We start from the raw sequence: 25,442 nt of genomic DNA, 5'->3' as shown, positions 1-25,442 counted from the left end.
TTCAAGCGAAAGGACTTGAAAGTATTTCAACAATACTTTCAAGTCCTCTCTCATAAAAAATTTATCTCCTTTCAATTCATTTGTACCCGCCACAACTATTAATTCTTTCACCCTCTGTTTTTATGCTCTAATACTCTCACTTTCATCCTTAAATTTCACACTTTTTTTATTTTTTTTTTACATAATAACAAAGTCATCTTACTGTGTGAAAATGTTGAAAACTTATCAGTGTTGTTCCCGACATTTCTGGTATGCTGCAATATTCCCTTGAACCCGACAGGTATCCATGCATCTCTTAATAACTGTTTCATTCAGCAATCTTTGATATTTCTAATTTTCATTTCCACACACATATGCTCATTTGCATCTCTAATAGCTTAGTTTCCCTGATTTTGCACTTCCATTTTTCCATTGAATAGGAATTCAACTATAAAATATGTTCAACTGTAATCCTCAGTACAAACCCTTTTGTAAATGAAATTATATGTCTGAAAATTGCATAACATTCCAAAATATGGAATACCTGATTTTGTGTATCATTCTTGCACAAAGTAAGCTAATCTCTGTATTGTTCCAATTTTAGTATGCGTACTACTAAAGCAAGTTATGTCTACCAGAAGTTATATTCATATGGACTTGATCCCATCATTCACAAAGCCAAAAACTGATGTCATTAAAACACTTACCTATGGTCATTTGTCCAAATGAAGATCTATTTGTGTGTGTGTGTGTAATATGAATGTATACAGAATGATCTTTCTTAAATGGCTATAATATATCCAATATTTAATTAAGAATACTAAATAGCTATTTTGCCTAAGCAAACGTCTATTGAGAAAAAGTCTATGTCGAGTGTTTCAAAAAGATTGCTTTTTTTTTTTTTTTTTTTACATAATGCAGAAACATGAAACTTTTCTCAAACCCTTTTAGAACTGAAACAAGATGTGTCAGTTTCACATAAGCTGATGAAATTCATTTCTCACTTAGATATTCAAAAAGATCTTTGTCCATAGTGGTTGGAATCCATTACCTATTGACTGAAGAGTGGACAAGCCATCATTCAGCCAACCAGGTCAGCACATACTATTTCTACTTCTTTCTCTCCTGTTCAAAATATAAGAAAACGTGCATCTCTGGTCTCTTCCTAGCACAATAGAGAATTCCTTGCTCATGTGGTCTTGATTACTCAAACAGTAGGAATAGTGTTTCTTCATCATAGTTCCTTTAAATTTGTGACATTATTTAAGAAATCATGTTAAGACTTTCTGCACCAGCAGAATTGGAACAACAGTAATTCAATGTCAATTTCTCACATTCAAAAAACAGTTTTAAGAAAGATGAACATTTTCTTTAATATTCTTAAAATGTCTCTTTTACTGTATTATAATGATTATAAAACTGAGGTCATTTTGCATTTCAAACATTAAGTGATTTCATATTGGATCAACTTGATTTTAAAGTCCGATTTTAAAATTTGCTTGGTCACTGTCTTTGATCTGATGACACTATCAAAATGATAGCTGTTAAAACATAAAGGTAAGTTTTCTTTCTAATAAACCATATTTCTTACTTTTATTTAATTAACATTATGTTACAGTAACACATAAAGCAGGTGTGAATATTTTCAAAAAAGAATAAACATTGCTGTGCATGTTTATTCTATAATAAATCATTTATATTCTATATAAATTTATTCATCTGGTGGGCATCCAGATGAATAAATTTATATAGAATGACAGCAAAATTAAGCAAAATGCCAAAAACTATCAGTACAAAAAAAAAGTTTTTCAACCAATTTTTAATTATGGATCTGAAAGTTAAACTAGAAATGCAAGCTGACTGATGATTGGACACAACAGATATGAGAGTTCTGAAGAAAATAAGCAAACAGATGGCTAAATCCTATAGATTTTGATTTAAACATTGAGACACAAATGGAAGATATATAATACTAAATAATTACAGAAGTCACATCAAACTGCTCATTTGTAGAATTTTCAGCTGTCTTTTATAGCACTGTCAATACACTACAGTAAGATAACCACAAAAAGAAAGAACAATTAAATTGAAAGGGCACAATATTATATGCAATATTGACTGCAGGAGAATAACTCCATCTGCATTAATAGATACTAAGAAATAGATCTAAAATAAAACAAATAATAATACATTATTTAAATTTAAAATACTTTAATTACAATTTATGAAACATGTGAATGGTGAGTATTAGTTTGGATAACTTCCCAACATTGAAAACGTTTAAGGCAATCGTTTTTGTTAAGAATGGGATTGTGAATGTGTGTGCTTCATGGCTTTCTTTGTACAATCTTTCTAGAAGAAAATAGCTTTTGTGTAGAACTTTGATATTATTCCACTAAATTCTGTATTTTGTAGATAAAGCAGATTTGTTGGGCTCATTAAGTGCAATATATTCTTGATGCTCTTCAAAATGAATTTGTACAGAATAACCAATCTGTCCATAATAACATAAGCCACAAGAACAGAGGATTCTATAAACTGTAGGATAAGAAAGAGGAAGATATTTGTCTCTTGGAGAGATAAGGAAGGTATTTAGTTAATGAAATGGACTGAACGAGACTTGTAGATAAATTTGGCAGAGAAGTCTTGATGTTCTTTTCTGAAAGAGGCCTTTAACATATGGAAGACAAAAGGACATAATTATCGATTATTTTATTGATAGTTTTTGTAACCAGTGGAAATAAAGGTAGCTTTGATAATAGACAATTCCTTGTTTAAAAGAGAATTGGTTGAACATATGATCTGTGTCGACTAGAGATTTGACTATACCATATAATTTAAAATACCATTAAATAGAAAGAGTTAGAGGTTCATGAAAACGAATTTGAAGAGCTCTTGCATAACCTGGATAAGAATTTGTCAACAGGGACAGATGGAATATCTGCCAGTTTGTTAAAGGAATGTTCAGCTGAATTGGCTAGGCCTTTTGCACATTTCTATATTATTGTATAACTTGAGTCTCAGCTCAGAAATGATACCACAGGAATAGAAAGAATGTATGAAAGAGAGAGTAAGAAAGAAATGTGAAAGAGTAAAAATTGTAGGATTATTACCTAGATATGATAGTACTGAGTTAAGGAGGGGAATTGATAGTAAATGATTTCACACGCAGGCTATGTAGAAGATATGGATGCGAGTTTTTAGACGTGTGGGGTGTGTTTGATGGCAGAAAAGATTTGTATAAGAATGATGGCCTGCACTTGAGTTCATTTGGCATCAGAAGCTTGAAGAAATTACTTCTTGGTATGAGACTTAATGCAGTGAGTCAGGGAAACTAGATCATCAAGGGAAGAATGGGGAAAATATGTGTGAAAGTTCAGCTATGGTATACTAATGTGATAAAGATATAAATGCCTTTGAACATGGTCATGTATGTGGCAAAGGAGTGGAAAAATATGCTTTGGGTTTGGACCTTTTAAGTATGACTGGGGAGGGAAAAGAGAAAATTCTAGAACAAGACCAAATACATTGCATATCTAATTATAAGAATAGGCTAGGTCGTTATTTATTATGTATATACACAAATGCCAGGAGCATTAGAAATAAAGTGGTTGAGTTTGTTGTTTTACTGAATACGATGTGCCTAAGATTGTTGGCATTAGTGAAACCTGGCTATCAGAATCAGATATGGTAAGTTGGATCGAGTGTAACGATATACTATTTTTAGGAATGGCAGAAGAGATAGGAGAGGAGGAGGAGTGCTATTAATGATATCAGATGACTTAAGTCCAGTTAGGGTAGAAATACAAGAAAACAATGATGGTAACAATGTCCCATGTAGCAATGAGTTTGAGTCTATTTGGTGTGAAGTGGAGGTTAACAGAATGACATATATGGTGAGGAGTGTTGCTACAGACCTGGCAGCTCAGTTGTAGGGGGACGAAGAAATGCATCGCCAATTTAGCCTTATGGGTATCAAGTGAATGATCGTTATGGGTGACTTTAATTTTCAAAACACTGATTTGGTAGAAGAGAAATCTCATCAAAACAGGAATTTATTGAATTGTTGTGAGATAATGCATACAGACAAATCAGCCCTTCAGAACACACGCAATTTACAGAAAAAAAATACTAGTTGTGGTGGTGGTGGGCAGTAGATGCCGTTGATGGAGATGATTCGTAGTAGAGGTTCGGTGTAGTTGTTGAGAAAGTTGTAGGTGTCCTCCCGCAATGAGTCTTCGGACTCCTTGGAGGTGTTAGGAATAATAATAATAATAACTTTCTCAAGCAGCATGTGAAAGAAGGAACTCAAGGTCAAAGATTGTTGGATTTGCTATAGCATCAGAAGGGGTCTCTGTCAAGAATATGGCTATTTTACCACCAATTGGTGACAGTAATCATGCTGTTCTTTCTTGAGAAGTATCTACTTGTATTGAGATTCTGATAAAATCAGGCTACATGCTGAATTACAAAGCTGGAAATTATGATCAACTTAGAAGAATACTATCTTTGGTCCCATGGTATCAGTTACTGAATGAAAAAAATGTCAGCAATGCATGGGAATCTTTGAAAAAGTGCTTGAATGAGGCGATATCTGAATGTATCCCTACTGTTTGAAGAATAAATAGGTTGGGAGTGAAATGGATGTGCAGCCTTATTAAGCTAGAGATCCACAAGAAGATGATGATGTGGAAAGAATATCATGAGAATAAGAGTGAGAGGAGTTATGAAATATAAAAGAATACTATCTTTGAATCAGGAAAACAGGAAACAGCTTATTCCATTAAAAAAAAATCTATAGATTTCAAGAATAGGATTATCCTTGGAACCAGCAGGTCTTTTAGTAAGTTTTGATATAGTCTCACTCTTTACAAATATCCTCTAACTGATACAATTGAATTACTTCATAAGGATTTTTCCTCTTGATATTGTAATTTTATTTACAATATCAGGAAAAAGAGTAATGTCCATACAAGATAGAGATGCAAGGGAGAAATAGTGGTAATGGTTTTGAGGCAGTATGGTGTGAAATAGAGGTAAAAAAGAAAGAAATACTTTGACTGTCATTAATTCAGAATACTTCAGATGTCAGAATAAATTATACAAGCAGATAGAAGGAACAGCTATGGGGATCTCCCATTTCTCCTACTCTGGCTAATTACTTTATGGAACAAAGTAATTTTTTTTAGTTTTTTCACCTAAACCATCAATTTGGTATAGATATGTTGATGATGTTCTTACTGTATGGAACTCCTCTTTGTCTGATCTTGATGAATTTCTTGAGAAAATTAATTCAGAAAAACCCAAGAATCAAATTTACCCTAGAAGCAGACGTTAACAACATTCTTTCTTTTCTGGATGTTCTTATTCTATGTCAACCAAATGGCAATCGACAGTTCTCAGTATATAGAAAAACAACTCATACCAGCAAACACATTAATTCTAATTTCACATCATCACCCTTGTGAGATATGTGGTGTAGTCAAATCTCTAGTCAATCAACAATTCTCTTTTAAACAAGGAATTGTATATTATCAAAACTATCTTTATTTCCCATGGTTACAAAACCTATCAATAAAATCATCAATAATTATGGCCTTTGTCTTAACCCACCTTAAAAAGAGATTTCCAGAATATGTCTTCTATAGAAGCTGCACAAGGTTTGTTTTCCCAGAGGTAAAATGAATAGAGTGATTGGGGCATTGGATATGAGGAGTAAGTGAGCAAAGAAGTTGATAGTGGTAGTAGGGACAAATGACTTAACTGGGAACAAGAAAAATGTAAGATTGGATATTGAGAAGAATAACAGATAATAGTGTAATAGGAAAGGTAGCGTGTTGCCCAGGTGTGACAGTGATGAGTTTGAAAAACTGAACTGTATAAGAATGATGGACTACATTTGAATGGTTTTGGTGTGAGTCATTTGGAGAGACTGCTGCTGGAAAGGAGAGTAATGAGTGCAGAGAATGAATCTGAGCAAGTAAGAGTGATGTGAAAGAGCAGGAGAGTAAGGAAAGAGATATTGAAGTGATGCTTATGAATGAAGTGAGTTACATAAGTGTAGAGAATGAGATGCAAGACAAACAGGGAAATTCATGGGGAACACAGCATGAGAAAGGTTGACACTCCAAGAGTATGTGAATGTATGTGTAGACAAAAAGGTGAGTGGATGCTGACGTGGGATGTAGGAAAACAGCTAGATTTGAAGAAGGTTCTGGGATGAGTAAGGAGAAAACAAAATGGCTCAAGGAAAGTATGGAGAAGTCACATCTAATAGGTGGTATCAGTGAAACTTGTTAGATCCAGGAATGAACTGTTATGTTTGTATACGAATTCTAGAAGTATCAGAAACAAGAGAAATGAAATTCTTGCATTGATTGAGTTTGTTCATCCAAAAATTGTTGGAATAAGTGAGGCATGGTTGGATGAGGATGACATCCTGACAGGAATAGAGATGGAATGCCTATGATGTATTTCGTGAAGATAGAAAGGATAAAAAGGGAGGTGGAGTGTTGTTGATGATAGAAAAAGAGTAATGTCCATACAAGGTAGAGATGCAAGGGAGAAATAGGGGTAATGGTTTTGAGGCAGTAGTGTGAAATAGAGGTAAAAAAAAAATGAAATACTTTGTTGGATGTTGCTATAGACTTGGTAATGTGGAGAGTAGTGACCAGGAAATGTATATGCAAATTAGCCAAGCAAATGGGAAAAGGATAATCATTATGAGTGATTTTAATTATGGCAATACAGATTGGGATAAGATAGCAACTGGAAATAAAGAAAATGAGTTTCTTGAGTTTTTGAGGAATAACTACCTCAGGCAGTATGTAACAGGGCATCCTCTGATGAGATGATCTGATCTGACATTGATTTGATCATCTCATCAGAGGATGTTATTATAAATAAGGTGTCAAATCTTCCTCCAGTTGGTAAGAGTGACCATGAAGTGATTACCTGGGCAGTTGCCAGCCATGTGAGGAAAGGATATATGTGGATCTAGAAGGCTGGTGATTATGAGATGCTCAGGAAACAGTTTGAAGCTGTAACATGGAATGAGGAGTTCAGTGGAAAGGAAATCAATGCTGCTTGGTTGATATTCAAGAACTATCCAGTAGAAGCAATGAATAAATGTATTCCAAAGGTCAGTAGGTTAAATAAACTAGGTGTGAAATGGATGAATGAAGAGATTAAGCATGCAATATAAAGCAAAAGGCATTATGGAGGCAACACAAGAGGAGTGGTAATAACAAATTCCATGAGGAATACAAAGAAAAGGCAAGGAAAGTGACTCATAGCAGTTAGCTAATGAAGCCAAAAAAAAAAAAAAAAAACTTAGGGAGTTCTTTCAATATGCAGCCAGCAAAAATAAGAATGATTATGGTAGGATGGCACTTATTGGAAAAAAATGGTATAAGGACAACTGCTGCAGAGGATAAAGTTGAGATATTTAATAAGGAATTCATAAGAGTCTTTCATCCTTGTGAATGTAATATCATGAAGAGTTTGAGAGCAGTGGATGATGAGGAAGAGAGACTGACTGTGAGTTAGCAAGAGGTATAAGAGGAAATTGAGCAAACTTGATGTTAAGGCTGTGGGACTTGGTGATATATTGCCATGTATTTTGAAGGCATGTGCCAGGGAACTGACATCTGCCTTAGCATATTTGCTTATTATGAGTCTTACATTGGGTCAAGTTCCAAAGGAGTGATAGGAAGGCAAGACTGTACTGCTTCATAAAGGAGGTGACAGAATTCAAGCATCAAATTATATCTGTGTAAGGTGTTGTGGTTGAGGTGTTGGAAAGACTGATGAGAATCAGGATCCAGAATTGGGTTGACAACAATGGTATTATCTTTGATGGACAGTATGGATTTGCTAAAGGGAGGTCATGTTTTAGTAATGTATTTATTATTACAATAAGGTGACAGCAGCATCGGACATGGGAGATGGATACACAGTAGTAAACATAAACTTTGCAAAGGCTTTTGATAGATTACAACATGATAAGTTAATAGTCAAACTAGAGCAGATGGGGGTTGGATATTAGACTAGTGCATTGGATTGTAGATTGGCTGTCTGATAGGTATCAAGTTCTGTATGGGAGGGCAATATCCCAGAAGAGGGAAGTCACCAGTGGTGTGCCTCAGGGAGGTCTGTTTTAGAGCCATTGCTGTTTAACCTGTATGTTAATGATATTGGGAAAGATCTGAATGGGAATATGCAGCTGTTTGCAGATGATACAAAGTTGGGACAAACTATGAGAAGTAGAGCAGATGTTGTGGCCTTACATTAATACAACAGAATAGACTGAGTGAATGCGCATAGAAGTGGGGATGCCAGTTCACTGTTGCAAAATGTAAGGTTTTAAAATTTGGAAAACAAAACTGGGATGTAGAATTTTCTCTTGGTGGGAATATCTTGTTGGAGGTGGAGAAAATAAAAGATCTTGGGGTGATGGTGGATAAGGATCTGAAATTTAGAGGATATATTGCCAAAACTGTGAGGACAACACAATGAATTCTGGCAGTGATACAGAGAACATTGACTTGTAGAAGTAAGGAGATTCTGGTTCCACTGTGCACAGATTTGGTCACCTGGTTTTCAAAAGGGTGAAGAGATGTTGGAGAGGGTGCAGAGGCAAATGACCAAGATAGTTTCTGATCTCCGGAATGTTACATATGAAGAAAAGTCGAGATGATGCAATTTCTAGTTTAATGGACAGGAGGAAGAGGATGATGTGATAGAGACTTACAAGTTGGTAAGGGATTGTTATAGGATCAATGTTGAAGAGGTTTTTCATAAAATGGTGGGAGATCAGGGGAGAACATGAGGTCAACCGTGGAAATTGTATAAGGAAGGTGTGAACAAGGGAGTGAGAAGCAGGTTTTTTGCATGCTGAGCTGTGAATGATTAAAATGCCTTGCCTGAGAGTCTGCAGAGAATTTGAATGTGTTCAAGGTGCGGTATGATTAGCTGTGTGTATGACAAAGGGACCTCCTAGATGAGTCTTTGACTCCATGAGGTCTTAGAATAATAATATGTTAAAGGACTTTCAAAAAGAACATCAAGACTTCTCTGCCAAATTGATCACAAGTTTCCTTCAGTCCAGCACATAAACTAAATACCTTCCATTTCTCTCCAATAGACAAATATTGGAGAGATATGGACGTATCCTCTTTCTTATCCTAGGGTATACAGAATCCCCTGTTCTTGTGGCTTATGTTATTATGGATAGACTGGTCGTCAAGAATATACTGCACTTAAAGAGCCAAAAAAATCTAGTTTAGCAAGCTAAGCTTTATCTACAAAATACAGAATTCAATGAATACCACAGTTCTACACAAAAGTGTTTTCTGGAAAGATTGTATAAAGAATGCTGTAAAGTACACATTCACAATCCCAACCTTAACAAAAATGAATGCTTTAAACTTTCTCAATTTGGAGAAATTATTCAAACTAATACTCACCATTCATGTACTTCATAAATTGTAATTAATTACTTCAATTTAAAATAATTTATTTTATTTTTGATTTATTTCTTAATAATTATTAATGCAGATGGAGTTATTCTCTTCAGTCAATAGTGCATAATATCAATGGCTTTCAATTTAATTGTCTCTCTCTCTTTCTGTGGTTATCTTCCTGTAATGTATTAAAAATGGTATGAAACATAGTCGAAAATTCTGCAAATATACAATTTGATGTAAGTGATTTACGTAATATAATCCTATTAAAAATAAAGGTGATAGAAAGGAACTTGATACTGTTAGCATTCTTTAAGAATATAAAGTTATTATTATTATTATTGTTGTTGTTGTTATTTCAGATTATGACTGCAATAGATATTGACAATGACCTTTGGTGTTGGAAAGCATATGTCTGAATCTCATCTAGGAAGTGAAGAACCTTTATAAGGACTTTTCAATGAAGGTAGTTTGTAGGTTTTATCTGGAGACAAAAAGGTTTTTCCTCCTGGAAATCAGCCAGAACACACACAATTAACAGATATAATACATTTACTCGCTTCAACCATAACTCTAAATAGCCAAATAGTCAGTTATAGTTGAAGCAACTACGATTATGAGGCCAATATATTCTTCTGGCTGATTTGTATATTTTGTGGGATGAAAATCCTGAGTTTATGGGAGTAAAAAAAATTTTCCATCGCCTTTATGTGACTGGCTAACATGCTTTCAGCTGAAAAGCCCTTTTAAAGGTTCTCTGTGATCTAAATGGGATATGAACCCAGGTTTTTCAAACCAAAGGGCATTATAATAATTAGTTTAGTAATGCCTTAGGAGATGAAGATGTGAGAAATTGGAGATTCGAGAAATATCAGATTAATTAGGAAGATAACTACTGATAGGAAGCTGGTAACATTGTAAATTATCATGGTATCCTATATGTCCATTAATGTACAGAATACCATGTTAGTTCACATATTGTGATTATAAAATTGTCACCTTTCTTCACTTGAATAAGATTTTATACAATACAGGTTCCTCAAGTGAAAGAATGTATGATGTATAGAAATTTTATGTGTGAGATTTAATTTTTTTTTTTTTTTTTGATACTAGATGGGCATCTTTATAAGATATTATCACAGCAACCTCCATAGATGGGGGGGGTTTCCACTTAACTAAGACCTCATACTGAACATAAACACATTTATGCTTCCAGCATTCACAACACATTCTAGCAATGCATTGTGCTCACCAACCACTTTGCATTTAAAAAATCTGCTTCTTCAATTTACATTCCCCTAATCTCTTCCCCAGTTTGATATGCTTTATACAGTGGTATAATTACCTCCTTATTCCTTTGTCAATGTTCCCCTTATCACATTCGCAATGTGATGCGTAGTCTTTGCAATACTTGCAATGTGTCCTCTAATCTTTTGTCCAATGTCATCCATCATAACCATAATCTCAAATGTCATTTGCTTCCTGACGTACTGTTCCATCAATACAATACATAGGCATTTCTTCACCCCCAAAGTGCAACACCTTGCACTGTTCAAGTTAAAAGTCTATTCAAATCTTCATGAAGATCTCTAGTCAAGGCTCATGAAATATCATTAACAAATAAATTAAAGGGCATGGGGTCTAAGAACATGATCCTGTAGGACACTAACAGTTACTTTTTTCCTTTTTATCCCCCATCATATATAACTTGCTGGCATCGTCTATGGAGCCAATCCCTGATCTATTGATCTATCATTCAACCCTATTTTCTGCAGTTTATGTAAATTTAACATGAAATCAATTACATTAAGTATATTTTAGATTATTATTATAATTACCTCTCTATGAAGAGGAAAAAACATCACATGAGAAGAAACTATAAGAATACTATTCATAGTAAGGAATTTATGGAGACACAACACACGTTAGAATAATTACTTTACTTATCATTAAGAAAGTAATATTTGATATTTCAACCTCTGTATTGAGGTTGAAATGTCGAATATTACTCGGATATAGCAAAAATATCATCATCAGGAAAACATACATATGTAATGGATACAAGCTAAATGACAATACACTACACAAAAGTAAGATGAATCTAAATGTTTGTTAATCATTTACCCTAGCCTGACCACTGGTGAAAAAAAAAGAAAAAAAAAAAAACAGAACTACATTAAACAATTTCTAAAGTCTTCTCGTATTAGAGGACTTTAGAAATTGTTAAGGACTTTAAAAGGGCACCAAGTCCCTACACCACACCAAAACCTGGTTTGAAAGAAAATTCAAAGAAGCCTGTGAAATGCTGAAACATCATCCAAATCTGAACAAGAATGATGGATTAATTATTCCAAGAATTTGGAGGACTCACCTTCAACCAGATATTATAAATAGGATGTATAGCATCCAGAACCCCAAACAGAAGAAAATCTTAATATGAGAGAACTTTAGAAATTGTTTAATGTAGTTCTGTTTTTTTTTCCACCAGAGGTCAGGCTAGGGTAAACGGTTAATAACCATTTAGATTCATCTTACTTTTGTGTAACATATTGTCATGCAGCTTGTATCCTGTACATATGTATGTTTTCCTAATGATGATCTCAATACAGAGGTTGAAACATCAATGTTACTTTCTTAATGATAAGTAAAGTAACTATTCTAACGTGTTGTGACTTCATAAATTCCTCACTATGAATGCTGACCACTGTGTAACTTTAAAAGAAAGAATTATAAGAATACCAGATGCATTTTATAGCAACCAGCTAAAATTAATTAAAGAAAAAAAGAAAAATAAGGGTTTAGATCAGGATGCAATACTGAAAAAGCGTTATTGGAGTTTCATAAAAAGATCTATAGTAGAATAAATGAAGGAATGCACAGAGCAGCTGTTTTTCTTGATATATCTAAAGCGTTCAACTGTGTTCATCATGATCTATTGCTACTGAAAATGTCCAAATAGGGCATTAGGGGAATTACTAATGACTGGTTCAGATCCTATCTGAATAACAGAAAACAATATACCAGCTATGATATATTTAAAAGCACAACAAACGTAATAAAATACGGAGTCCCACAAGGGTCGGTACTAGGACCCATCCTATTTATAATATATGTTAATGATCTATGTAAATACAAACTTTTTGGTAAAATGATATGCTTTGCTGACTATACGGCTTTAGTATACACCGAAGGAACCCTTGAAGATCTAAAAAATTGGATTAATAGTGACATGTTAAAACTAAGTATATGGTTTAGCAACAACGGATTTAACATTAATACCAACAAAACGAGATATATGTACTTTACATTAACAGACAAATTAGATCACAGTATAACTATAAAATGGCATGAAAGGAAATGAAGCGATATTCTAAATTGTAAACGTAGCTTAATCAAAAAAACAAAAACTGTCAGATATTTGGGCCTCCATATCGATAGCAATTTGAAGTGGAACTCCCACACCTCTTTCTTAACAAATAAGTTTAGGTTCATAATTAACAGAATATATTATATTAAAAAATTTGTAAATGCAGCATTCTTAAGTTGTTTATACTATTCCTGGGTAAATTCCTCACTGCAATATGGCATCACCTGTTGGGGCAGAGACTATTATAATCTGCTTCCATTAATAAGAATACAAAACAGAATAATTAGAACCATAACTACTACCGATTTCTCACACTCAATGATCAGTATATCGTTCATAATATTCTACCATTTCAGAAACTATATCTCTATGACATAACTGGTAATTAATTTACGGAATTAACAACGCATATAAAGTATATTAATTAAAGATAACTTTAATGAATCACTTCTATATTTCGGCAATGTCACATTGCCATCTTCAGGAACATAAAGATATGGTATGTGCACTAAGGAACTAACAAAGCAAATGAGGAAGAAAGTAAGAAACTAATTTTGTTCCTAAAGTCCTAATGGTGCCCTCTTGCGGGCTAATTTGGTAGTCTTGGCAGTTGGGCTGAAGTTCTCATAATGAAAGTCTCCCAAATTTGGGGCAGTTTCATGCACCCAAATTTGTTGAGGTTAGGAACGTTTTTAGAGCTGCTGAAGATTCTTTGAATAATCTTTCGTATTTAAACTTGCTGCGATGGATTATTTTTGTTTTCTTCCAACGAATTTTATGGTGGGTATCTAAGGCATGGTCTGCCAGCCCAGAGCGGCTGTACTGGTGAAACCGGATGTAGTCTTGGTGTTCTGAAATCCTGATATTTGTTGTTCTGCCTGTTTGGCCAAAGTAGGACAATTTGCAGCTGCAAGGGACCTGGTATACACCAGGTAGGTCTAGGGGAAGTGGTTGGTCTTTGGTAGAGCGGATAAGGGATGCCAACTTTTTATATGGTCTGTAACAGGAAGTAAGGTCATATTTTTTGAGGATATTAGTTATTTTTTCAGAGGTGCCCTGGATGTAGGGAATAGTGATAGACTTGGTGTAGTCTTTATTGTGGAGGGGGGTTGTGGTTTACAGGTTTTAGTATTTTTTGGATTTTTTTGGGGTTATAGCCATTGGCTAAGAAAGTGTTGAGGATGTGGTTTAGTTCCATAGTCAGGGCCTTGTCATCTGAGCAGATTAATTTTGCCCTGTTATATAGTGTTTTTCATCACCCCATATTGTTGTGAGGGGGGGTGGTGGGATTGCTGGTGAATGTATCTACCAGTGTGGGTGGGTTTTCTGTAAACAGAGAAAACCAAAGATCCATCAAGCTGGCAGGTGATTAAAGTGTCTAGGAAGGGGAGGGTGTTGTTTTCCTCTTTTTCTAAGGTGAACTGGACTCTGGGATGTTGGTTGTTTAAGTGTGTTAGGAAGGAGTGGAGTGTGTCTGAGCCATGTGGCCAAATAGCAAACACATCATCCACATAACGAAGCCAAATAGTGGGTTTTTGTGGGGCGGAGTTTAAGGCTTTCTCTTCAAATGTCTCCATAAAGAAATTGGCCATGGGTGGGGAAAGTGGTGAACCCATGGCTGTCCCCTCTATCTGTTTGTAGAACTTTCCTTGCCAAACGAAATAGCCTGAGTTCATTGTGAACTGAAATAGGGCTGAGATATCGGGAGGAAACTTGGCTTGGATGAGCTCAAGGGTTTCTTTGAGTGGGACATTAGTGAATAGGGAGGAGACGTCAAAACTGACCATTATGTCAGTGTGTTGGAGTGTGAGGTTTTCTATACTGGCTTTGAAGTGGGCCGAGTTTTTTATGTGTGATGGTGTGTTGCCAGTGTAGTGTGTGAGCGTTTTGGCTAAATGTTTGGCTAATTTATATGTGGGGGAATCAATGCCATCCACTATGGGATGCAATGGCACATTTTGTTTATGTATTTTTGGGAGTCCATATAATCGGGGGGGGTCTAGAGTTATAAGGTTTAAGTTTGTTGGTGACTTCCACAGGCCAAGAAGTGACTTTCTTAAGGAGTCTGTGGATAGTTCTAATCTGAGAGCTGGTCGGATTATATTCAATGGGGAGGTAAGTAGTACGGTCTCGTATTAAAGAATTTAGCTTACCTTTGTAGTCTTTTTGATTGAGTACCACAGTGGCGCTTCCCTTATCAGCTTTGGTGATTACTATTTTTTTTGTCGTTTTTTAATTCTTGTAGGGCTGTATATTCGTTTTTGGATAAGTTGGATTTTGGAGGTTTGGCTTTAGTGAGAACACCGACTACATCCAGTCTCACGTTGGCGATATGGTTAGGCAGGTTGCGAATTCCACGCTCTATTTGGATCATGATTTCTTCAGCAGGTATCCTTTTAGGAGCTAGGGCGAAATTGTGACCATGTGAAAGTGCGGTGAGTGCTTCAGGCTTTAAAACTGCCGACGAGAGGTTGACTACTGTGTTAAGTGGTGGCTGGGGTACAGAAGTAGAAGTCTTTGTCAGGTTTTCGTATTTTTTCACGTGCCGACTACGTATTTTTTCAAATTCCTTTCTTGCCGATGTGCATGAGATGTCATGAAGTATAGACCATAGATCAAGGCCGAGTGTGTTAGAAAGCTCTTCCTCTAGCGCCCGTAAGGTTTTGTTTTCGTCGGCAAGGAGAACGCGCGTCGCGGTAATTTGTTCTCTTAACAGGGCGAAGCTAGTGCGGTTATAAATGCGTAGAGCTTTCTCGGAAGTAAAACGGTGCTTCAATTTGACACAGTTGGGGATCACTTTGTTATCTCGGCAGGTTTTAGGAACGTCAGACGATTTATTTGCCTCGATATCTTCAACCTCAATTTGCGGTATTGACGGGCCTTTCGTGTGATTGCATCTCCGTGGATGATCATGATTCTAGTAGTAAGACTTATACGTTGGTTAGACATAACTGGTAATTAATTTACGGAATTAACAATGCATATAAAATATATTAATTAAAGATAACTTTAACGAATCACTTCTATATTTCGGCAATGTCACATTGCCATCTTCAAATTGTCCTACTTTGGCCAAACAGGCAGAACAACAAATATTAGGATTTCAGAACACCAAGACTACATCCGGTTTCACCAGTACAGCCGCTCTGGGCTGGCAGACCATGCCTTAGATACCCACCATAAAATTTGTTGGAAGAAAACAAAAATAATCCATCGCAGCAAGTTTAAATACGAAAGATTATTCAAAGAATCTTCAGCAGCTCTAAAAAACGTTCCTAACCACAACAAATTTGGGTGCATGAAACTGCCCCAAATTTGGGAGACTTTCATTATGAGAACTTCAGCCCAACTGCCAAGACTACCAAATTAGCCCGCAAGAGGGCACCATTAGGACTTTAGGAACAAAATTAGTTTCTTACTTTCTTCCTCATTTGCTTCGTTAGTTGCTTAGTGCACATACCATATCTTTATGTTCCTGAAGATGGCAATGTGACATTGCCGAAATATAGAAGTGATTCATTAAAGTTATCGTTAATTAATATACTTTATATGCGTTGTTAATTCCGTAAATTAATTACCAGTTATGTCTAACCAACGTATAAGTCTTACTACTAGAATCATGATCATCCATGGAGATGCAATCGCACGAAAGGCCCGTCAATACGGCAAATTGAGGTTGAAGATATCGAGGCAAATAAATCGTCTGACGTTCCTAAAACGCTGCCGGGATAACAAAGTGATCCCCAACTGTGTCAAATTGAAGCACGGTTTTACTTCCGAGAAAGCTCTACGCATTTATAACCGCACTAGCTTCGCCCTGTTAAGAGAACAAATTACCGCGACGCGCGTTCTCCTTGCCGACGAAAACAAAACCTTACGGGAGCTAGAGGAAGAGCTTTCTAACACACTCGGCCTTGATCTATGGTCTATACTTCATGACATCTCATGCACATCGGCAAGAAAGGAATCACTCAATCTATTCAAGTCTTCCTGTAAGGCCACAACATCTTCACTACACTTCATGGTTCGTCCCAACTTTGCATCATCTGCAAACAACTGAATATCTCCATCCAAATCTTCACCTATATCATTAATATACAAGTTAAACAGCAATGGACCTAAAACAGACCCCTGAGGCACTCCACTAGTGACTTTCCTTTTCATGGATATCACTCCCCCATACACAACTTGTTGATACCTATCAGATAGCCAGTCTCCAATCCAATGCACCAATCTAATATCCAACCCCATCTGCCTCTAGTTTGACTGTCAAACTATCATGAGGTACTCTATCAAAAGCCTTTGCGAAATCCATGTATATTACTGTGTATCCTTTTCCTCTGTCCAAGGAAGCAGTCACTTTATTGTTATAAGTAAGTAGATTACTAAAATATGACCTCCCTTTAGCAAATCCATGCTGTCCATCAAAGATAATACCATTGTTATCAACCCAACTCTGGATCCTAGTTCTCACAAGCTTCTCCAACAACTTAACTGCAACACCTGACACACACACACAGATAGGCCTATAGTTTGATGCTTGAGTTCGATCACCTCCTTTATGAAGTGGCATAATCTTGCCCTCCTTAGGAACTTGACCGAGGGCAAGACTCGTTAAAAAAATATGTCAAGGCAGATGTCAACTCCCTGGCACATTCTTTCAGAATACGTGGTGATATGTTATCAAGTCCCACAGCCTTATTAACATCTAGTTTACTCAACTCCCCATACACCTCTTGCTCACCTACAGTCAGTGTCTCCTCCCCATCATCAACTGCTCTCAATCCCTCCATGAAGTCACATTCACAAGATTGAAAGATCTTTATGAACTACTCATTAAGTATCTCCACTACACATTCTGCATCAGCTGTCTTTATACCATTTTCTCCAATCAATGTCATCCTTCCATAATTATTCTTTCTTTTGCTGGCTACATATCGAAAGAACTCCCTAGGATTCTTTTTGGCTTCATTAGCCAACTGCTGTTCATACCTCTCTTTAGCTACCCTCACCAACCAAGTCACCCTCCTTGCTTGGTCTTTGTAGACCTCATGGAATTGGTTATTTCCACTTCTCTTATGGTGCCTCCACAATGCCCTTTTTCTCTGTATTGCATGCTTAATCTCTTTATTCATCCATCTCGCACCCACCTTATTTAACCTTCTCACCCTTGAAATACATTTAGACATTGCAGCTACTAAACAGTTTTTGAAAATCCCCCAAGCTGCATTGATCAGAAAAAGATTGAGAGACTACCATGTGGGATTAAACAATGTTGACAATTACTTAAAATGTATAGTATAAGAGATCATTATAACTCATATATTATAACCAATTAAGGTATTGATTTACAAATTTGTTCATTCGGAGGTTTATTAATATATAATGTACATGTTGGTATTAAAATATCAACATGTACATTATTATAACTGGTAAGGGAGCCCCTCTTAGATGTGGCCCCTGGACTCTCAGTGTGTTTTGAGCTAATTACTTTTCTAGTAACCAGTATGGCTACGGCCCTTGGTTACACATATTTGCATTAACTAACTTACATTATTCTAAACCAGTTACTTATCATAACTATGAAATCATTCGAAATATATTATATTCTACTTGCATATATGAGAAAACCTTTTATTAACCATAATAAAATAATAGCCAAAATAAGTATTAGTACCAACAGAATATGATAGTAATACTTGAATTTTATTTGTAATATTGTACTGTGCATTGAATTGTAATGTGAAATATTGTCATAGTTATACAAGTTGAATAGTATAATATGTATAATTTGTATACGTGATGTGAATAATAAACTGTTAAAAAAAAAAAAAGAAAATTAAAAACTTGGAATATGTCTGAGTGATGAATATTTTCCTTGCTGACATCAAGTATCAACTGTATGAAAAGCTAACTGTTTATCCCAGGTCAATAACAGATCAAGAATTTTAAGAATAACTTTCACGTTGTGCCATGATATATTAACAGGTGGCATTATCACTACTGCCTACTATTCTTCCAAGCATTTTAAGCTTTGAAATGTGGTTTAAAAATTATTATACATTTGAACTATACAATCAGAAATTGAAGCATATTCAATAATAATAATAACAAACTGATGCTATTTAATAGCAGTACAATTATTTTCTATTCATATGAGTCCTATCCACAAAAAAAAGTAGCAAACTTATCATTCAGGAGTACTGTAGGCGAGCTAAGAGATATATATTTCAGAAACCCTGCTTCAGAGACCACTAAACACAAACTTTCCTTATGCTACTTTAATGCTTCAAATGAACAGATTGAGTCTCATGTCGTATTTGCCTTTCAGCATACAAGATCAGAATGACTTCAGTAATCTGCTGCTGTCTTTATAGGTTACAATTTGTATATTTCATAGTTTCTGGCAAAAGTATATACATAACAAACTGATGTTATGTAAACATTTTTTTCAAGACATGAAACCCCTACCACTTAAAGACATTTACAACCATTCATGGCCACCAATGCAACTTTTTTTGCATGAAATTGCTCTAGGTTTTGGAACCTAGAGCAAATTGACAATACAACTGAGGGAGAGAGAGAGAATGAGTTAACAAGGAAGGAATCTTTGATATTCTTTCTGAAGGAAGACAGAGGTTGTATAGTCTGGGAATATTTCATGAGAGAAGGATATTGCAGAAAACAGAAAGAGATGGAATGAAAGACAAATTAGAGAAGCAAATTTGGTGGATTGACAGTGCTGAATGTAAATCAATGTTGGGCAACTGCTATGTGGAAGTTCTAAAGAAAGGAATCTAAAGAAATGCTTATAGAAAATACACAAATCAGAAACAATCAATCTGTAAGAGAGTAGCTGGAGCAATCCGTGAAAAAAAAAAGGGATCATCAATTAGTCAAACTGCCTTCTTCTAGATGGAATCAAGAATTTTTAAGGAAGTTTTTGATGCAACACACTAAATATGTGGAAGTATTCTAAGGTTAGGGCTGATTTGTGGTGTGTGCAGGGTGGTTAGTTGGAGAGATTAAACAATGTCTTCAACAGAAAATATCAAGATTTTTGGAGAACAAGGAAACTACAGATGTATGTACTTTTGCCAGAAACTATGAAATATGCAAATCAGTAGCCTATAAAGAAAGCAGCAGATTACTGAAGTCATTCTGATCTTGTATGCTGAAAGACAAATACATGAAAAGAGTCAGCATTGTTTCAGAGTGGAATGAATATTATTATTGCATGGAACCTCCATGGAGTTCGAGGATTTATCGTGACTAATCCGCAGATTTGTAACACATTCAACTCGTTCACTACTACTCTTCAAGAAATCTAGTTCTTCTGCCTATGCCAACCACATTATTCAGTAGTAATGTTCCCTTTTAGCCAAAGAGCTGAAAAATGTTTTCTGCATGAATCCTAAGAAATCCTTTTAGGAATTTAAAACATTTCCATTATATTCCATGTTTTCCACCTATAGATCTAAATATCGAAAGGTAAGGGGATGACATAAAATTATTATATAGTAATGGAATACCACTTATGTTAAGTAAATATTATTTGTAGAATTTTTGGCTAGGTTTCCTAGCCATCATCAATACAGCTGAAAAGAGTTAAATACAATAAGAACACTTAAAATTGCAAATGCATGACAATATACGCTATCAACTGCAGGAGAATAACTCAATATCAACTATTGCTGGCCTAGTTGGCCAAATGGTTAGCGTATCCGCTCTCCAATCAAAAGGCTGTAGGTTCGAATTCCACCGTGGGCATGGATGTTTGTGATTGTCTGTGAAAATACTAGTGGTGGTGGGCGGTATATGGCACTGGTGTGGATGATGAAGGTAGATGTGGTTCATTGTAGTTGGTGGACTGAGTGGTGGAGAGGGAGAGTTGTACAGTAGATGCCCTCCCTTGATGAGTCTTTGGACTTCCTGAGGTGTCACATAACAATAATAATAATAATTAGAATTCAGAGAAATAAATTTAAATAATTACAATATTAAGAAACACAGGAAAGAGGAGTGTTACTTAGGATGACTTCCCAAAATTTGGAAAGTTCAATGCAATCATTTTTGTTGAGGTTCAAGCTGTGAATGTGAGCTTAATCACTTTCTATATATAATCTTCAAGAAGAAAATAACTTGTGTAGGACTTTAGTTTTGTTCCAATAAATTCTATGGCTAGTGTATAAGAGCACAAAAATATAAGGCTGCGTACTATACTGATGGCACTGTACTGCAGGAAGTGGATGAGATTAGAGATCTGGTCTGGGAGTGAAGGTTGGCAGTAGCTCAATGTTAGAGAGCATATTGCAAGTGTTGCAAAGACTGCACATCATAGTGCCACACTACAATATGCAGCACTCAGAGCCACATAATAAGTACAGTAACATGTAGGGATAAGGAGGTGGTTGTGAAACTGGTCAGACCACACTTGGACTATTGTTCTCAGATTTGGAAATCAAAAAAACTGGATGAGTGACTAAGACAACATCAGGACTCTGGAACATTCGCTTTGGAGAGAAGTTGAAGGAATGTGAATTGCAGAGTTCGGTGGATATGAGGAAAAGAGGTGATATGATAGAGTTTAACTTATTGAGGGGATTATTATCGGATTAATCTAGAAGAGATTATAAAAAGAGTAGAAGGTGAGAGGAGTAGAATTAGAGGCCATCCCTGAAGTTATGTATGAGCATGGTGAAGAGGGATGTGAGAAGTAGATATTTTACATGGAAAATTGTGGATGAATGGAATGCATTACAGAAAGTGTTAAATGATTTTAAGATTCAGTTAGATACATATGTTGTCAGTTTGAATGAACCATGCACACTGAGTCAGCAGACTCATCATGGCAGGTTCATTTGATGGATCAAAATTTTGATTAAACAGCACTGAAATAGATCACTCCTCTAATGGAATCTACCACAGTGACACCTTCCAGCTTTGAAAGTGAAATTTTTATGTAAGTGAAACAGTAAAAAAAACAAATACATTAATAAAAATTGAGACAAAAGAACTCACATTCCCAATTTTCTTTGCAATTAGCCTGAAAAAAAGAATATCGACCTAGTAATTAACCACTAAATTGTCACATTTTATTAATGAGCATTAAAGTATCTTGCTTGCAGCGTGCAAAAAATATAGTTAATTCTTGTGTACATGCTGTAGTGAAAGTTATGTTATAGTGCACAGTTTGCTATGAATTTCCTGTAAAATGCCATTGTACTTATGGAGCTTAGGTGGAAACTGTTGGTAATCCCCCCCCTCCTCATCCAGTGAGACTGTTAGAATGGTGTTTGCCAAAGTGAGAATTTAACCACAGTAGAAAATTATTAAAATATATGAATTTTTAATAGGCTACTGTTGATATCTCAGATTGTTCAGGAATCAATAACCCTAATTATCTTAGGATAAAATAAGACAGGTTTCAATTAAAAAAAAAAAAAAATCATTATTTACATTACAGTTTCACTGACAGGCAATGTGATAAACCACAGTAAAGAATGCCATTCTTAAATAAGTACTTATTTTTGGGCAATAGCAGTTTTGGCCTACTGCATTTCAGATTGAGTATCTGTATATAACTTTTTTTTTTTCTGTTATTTCTTTTGTTTCTACTCTACCATGACTAAGGGTACACAGAGTATGCAAAATTTATTTTCTACATGAATTGATTTAAAAAAGGAACATTAGTAAGGGATAGTGTAAGGTCAACCCTGATAACAGCATATAACAGATAATTGAAAATTTTCCTTAGGAAAAACTGTGTGCAATTAAGCATTATGGCCTGTATCAGCTTACCTTTCTAATAAATCAAAAAATGCCTCTATTTCTTTCTTTCTTTCTTTCATTAGAACATCCTGCAGAACTAAAAGCACAATACTGCCTCTTCAAATTTTCCCATTTTGAAATTTGCCAACATCACTACTTGAAATTATTTGCCACTCAAGATGTTTATCTTCATGTTTAGTGTGCTGAATACTACAGTAATATATTTCTCCCCCTGCATGGGCATGATTCCTCTATTCTGCCCTTCTTCATGAAATACATCATATCACATCACTATGATATGATGGATGTCATCCTCATCTAACCATCTCACTTATTCAGACATTTTTAGGTTGAATGCATGTGATCAATGTAACAATTTTATTCCCTTACTTCTAATACCTCTAGCATTCATAACTAAACATAGTAATTCATTTATGAGTCTATAACAATTTCCAATTATACTACTCTGATGTGACTCCTCCACACATCGCCTTGGTATTTAATTCAAATACTACATTGCATCCCAGATCATTCCATTCTTTTTTTGTCTGCTCACACGTTCACTTCAGTATCCACCCTTCTCACAGTGTCTTCTTGTCTCATCCCCCATCTTTTCCATGTCTGTCATGTGTTAACCTATTCTCTCATTCTGCTTACTCATACTTAAATGCAGTATAATAATGCATTCATTTGCTGGGTCCATGTAATTATAATAACACTAAGCAAGTGCGTGGATTCAGATCAACTTAATCATTTAGGTTCTGACATCATACAATTCATATACAATCATCCCTCGACATACGTCCTCTCGAAGATACGTCCGTGATCCCATAAGGGAATAAATAACATTTTCAGCTATACTTTCGAACAAGACAAAAGCGAGCATAAAGAAAAGCATGCACAGTGGCAACAGCGCTTTCAGCGGCAGTCGGCACATGTCTTCAACAGTTCGCCTGTGGATTTTATGTTTGAGAAATGGGTTATTTGTGTATTTATCGTTAAATAGTTTGCAATGTTTTTGATGCAACATGCCCCTACACGCACAATCAAAAAAACCTGCACAATCAAAAACACGCACAATCAAAAAAAAAGCTTGCCTCTTTTTCAATGAAGAATCATGGAAAAAGAGGCAAGCAATTGATCTTGGAACGAAGTTGCAAGTTATAAAGCAACATGAAGCTGGTAAGCTTGTCAATGTGATCGCACATGACTTTGGATGGTATCATTCTACAGTGCCGACTATTTTGAAAAATAATGATAAAATCGTAGAGGCTGTGAAAGGATCTGCTTCCATTAAATCGACGATAGTAACGACAAGGTCCAATCGGTGACATGAAAAAGCTACTTGCATCATGGATAGAGGACCTGAACCAAAAGCGCATACCCCTTAGCATTATGACCATAACCGCTAAAGCACTAAGTCTCTTCAACATGTTGAAGGAGAAACCAGAACCTGATTATGACTACGAATTCAACGCTTCTTCCGGTTGGTTCATGAGATTCAAGCAGCATTTTGCTCTGCATAATGTGAAAATGTATGGGAATCTGCAAATGCTGAGAAGGCTGCCAAGGAGTTTGTGGAAAAATTGGATAAAATTATTATGGAGGAAAATTATTTGCCAAGGCAAATATTTAATATGGATGAGACATCCTTGTTTCGGGAAAAAATTCCCGAGTGGACATTCAGCCACAAAAAAGCTATGCCCGTATTATGATTCTGTTACGGATAATGCGGCTGGATATAACCGAAACCATTTGTGATATGGCAGAGTGAGAATCCAGGAATCTTCAAAAACATTAGGAAGCATACTCCCAGTTCATTATCGGAGCAATAAGAAGTCGTGGATGACTCAAAAATTGTTTGAGAATGCCTTAATCAACTGTTATGCAAGTGAAATAAAAAGCTATCACGTGAAAGAAAATGTAGAATTTAAAATTTAATTAATTCTAGATAATGCTCCAGGTCATCTGTCTTATAGTGGTGATCTTTACCAAGTTCAAGGTAATGTTTCTCCCTCCAAACACTACTTCAAATTGATCCAACCATTGGATCAGAAGATACAGGGTGCCTTAAACACTGGACTTCTTGCAGTGTTTAAGGCTTATTATCTACGGAGAACTTTTTCACAAGGCATTTCTGCTAATGAAGGAAATCTCGACAATCTCATTGCAATTCTGGAAAACATTCAATATTTATCATGCTATTAAAAATATTGCTGTGGCTTGGGGACAAAGTGACCTCTCAATGCATGAGTGGCATATGGATAAGGACATTAAAAAGGTTTGTGCATGATTTTGGAAGTTTGTAATAGTGGGCCTAGCAAACAATCTGAATCTCGACGTGAATCATGATGACATAATTCAACTCAGAAAATTCTCCTGAAAGAGTTGACCAATGAAGAATTGGTCGAACTGGAGGAACAATGTGTTGCAAAAGACGAAAAATGAGAAAAGGAAGAGGTAGTTAAACAATTTACAGTGAAGGGTCTTGCAGAAATGTTCTTTGCGATGTTCTCAAAATGGCTGAAGACACGGACCCCAATGTTGAACGCTACTTAATAATAGAAACGAAAGTACATGATGTGCATTTGCTTGCTATGAACCAATTTATGATGAAAAGAAGAAGAGGAATAAGCAAAGCACATTAAACATTTTTCATCAAAAAAGCAAAGGTTACACCAGAAGAGCCACAGCCTGATCATTCACACAGGGAACGTAATGAAGATATGATTGTGGATTAAGATTTGGGTGATTATTCTCCTCTTTTATAGTGGCAGTAACACACAGTACAGTTTTATAATAAGTTTTAAAAATTAAAATGACAGTATATTTATTATGGTTAAGTCCCTAACCCTTATAAC

At 35.6% G+C, this 25,442-nt stretch overlaps 1 protein-coding gene and 1 pseudogene across 5 annotated transcripts in view; both read right to left on the bottom strand.

The window, feature by feature from the left end:
• LOC150100804 (glycogenin-1-like) overlaps positions 1-25,442 on the bottom strand; it is a 160,714-nt gene that overhangs the window by 11,751 nt on the left and 123,521 nt on the right. The window lies entirely within an intron of this gene.
• On the bottom strand, positions 509-603 carry LOC150100805 (U6 spliceosomal RNA; annotated as a pseudogene).

This window comes from Typopeltis vanoorti, chromosome 12, assembly GCF_054136105.1.
Source record: "Typopeltis vanoorti isolate ZY-2024b chromosome 12, IOZ_Tvanoo_1.0, whole genome shotgun sequence".
In the NCBI taxonomy this organism is placed as follows: Eukaryota; Metazoa; Arthropoda; class Arachnida; order Uropygi; family Thelyphonidae; genus Typopeltis; species Typopeltis vanoorti.
The sequence above is the reverse complement of the archived record's forward strand: the minus strand, read 5'-3'. Positions and strand labels throughout refer to the sequence as shown.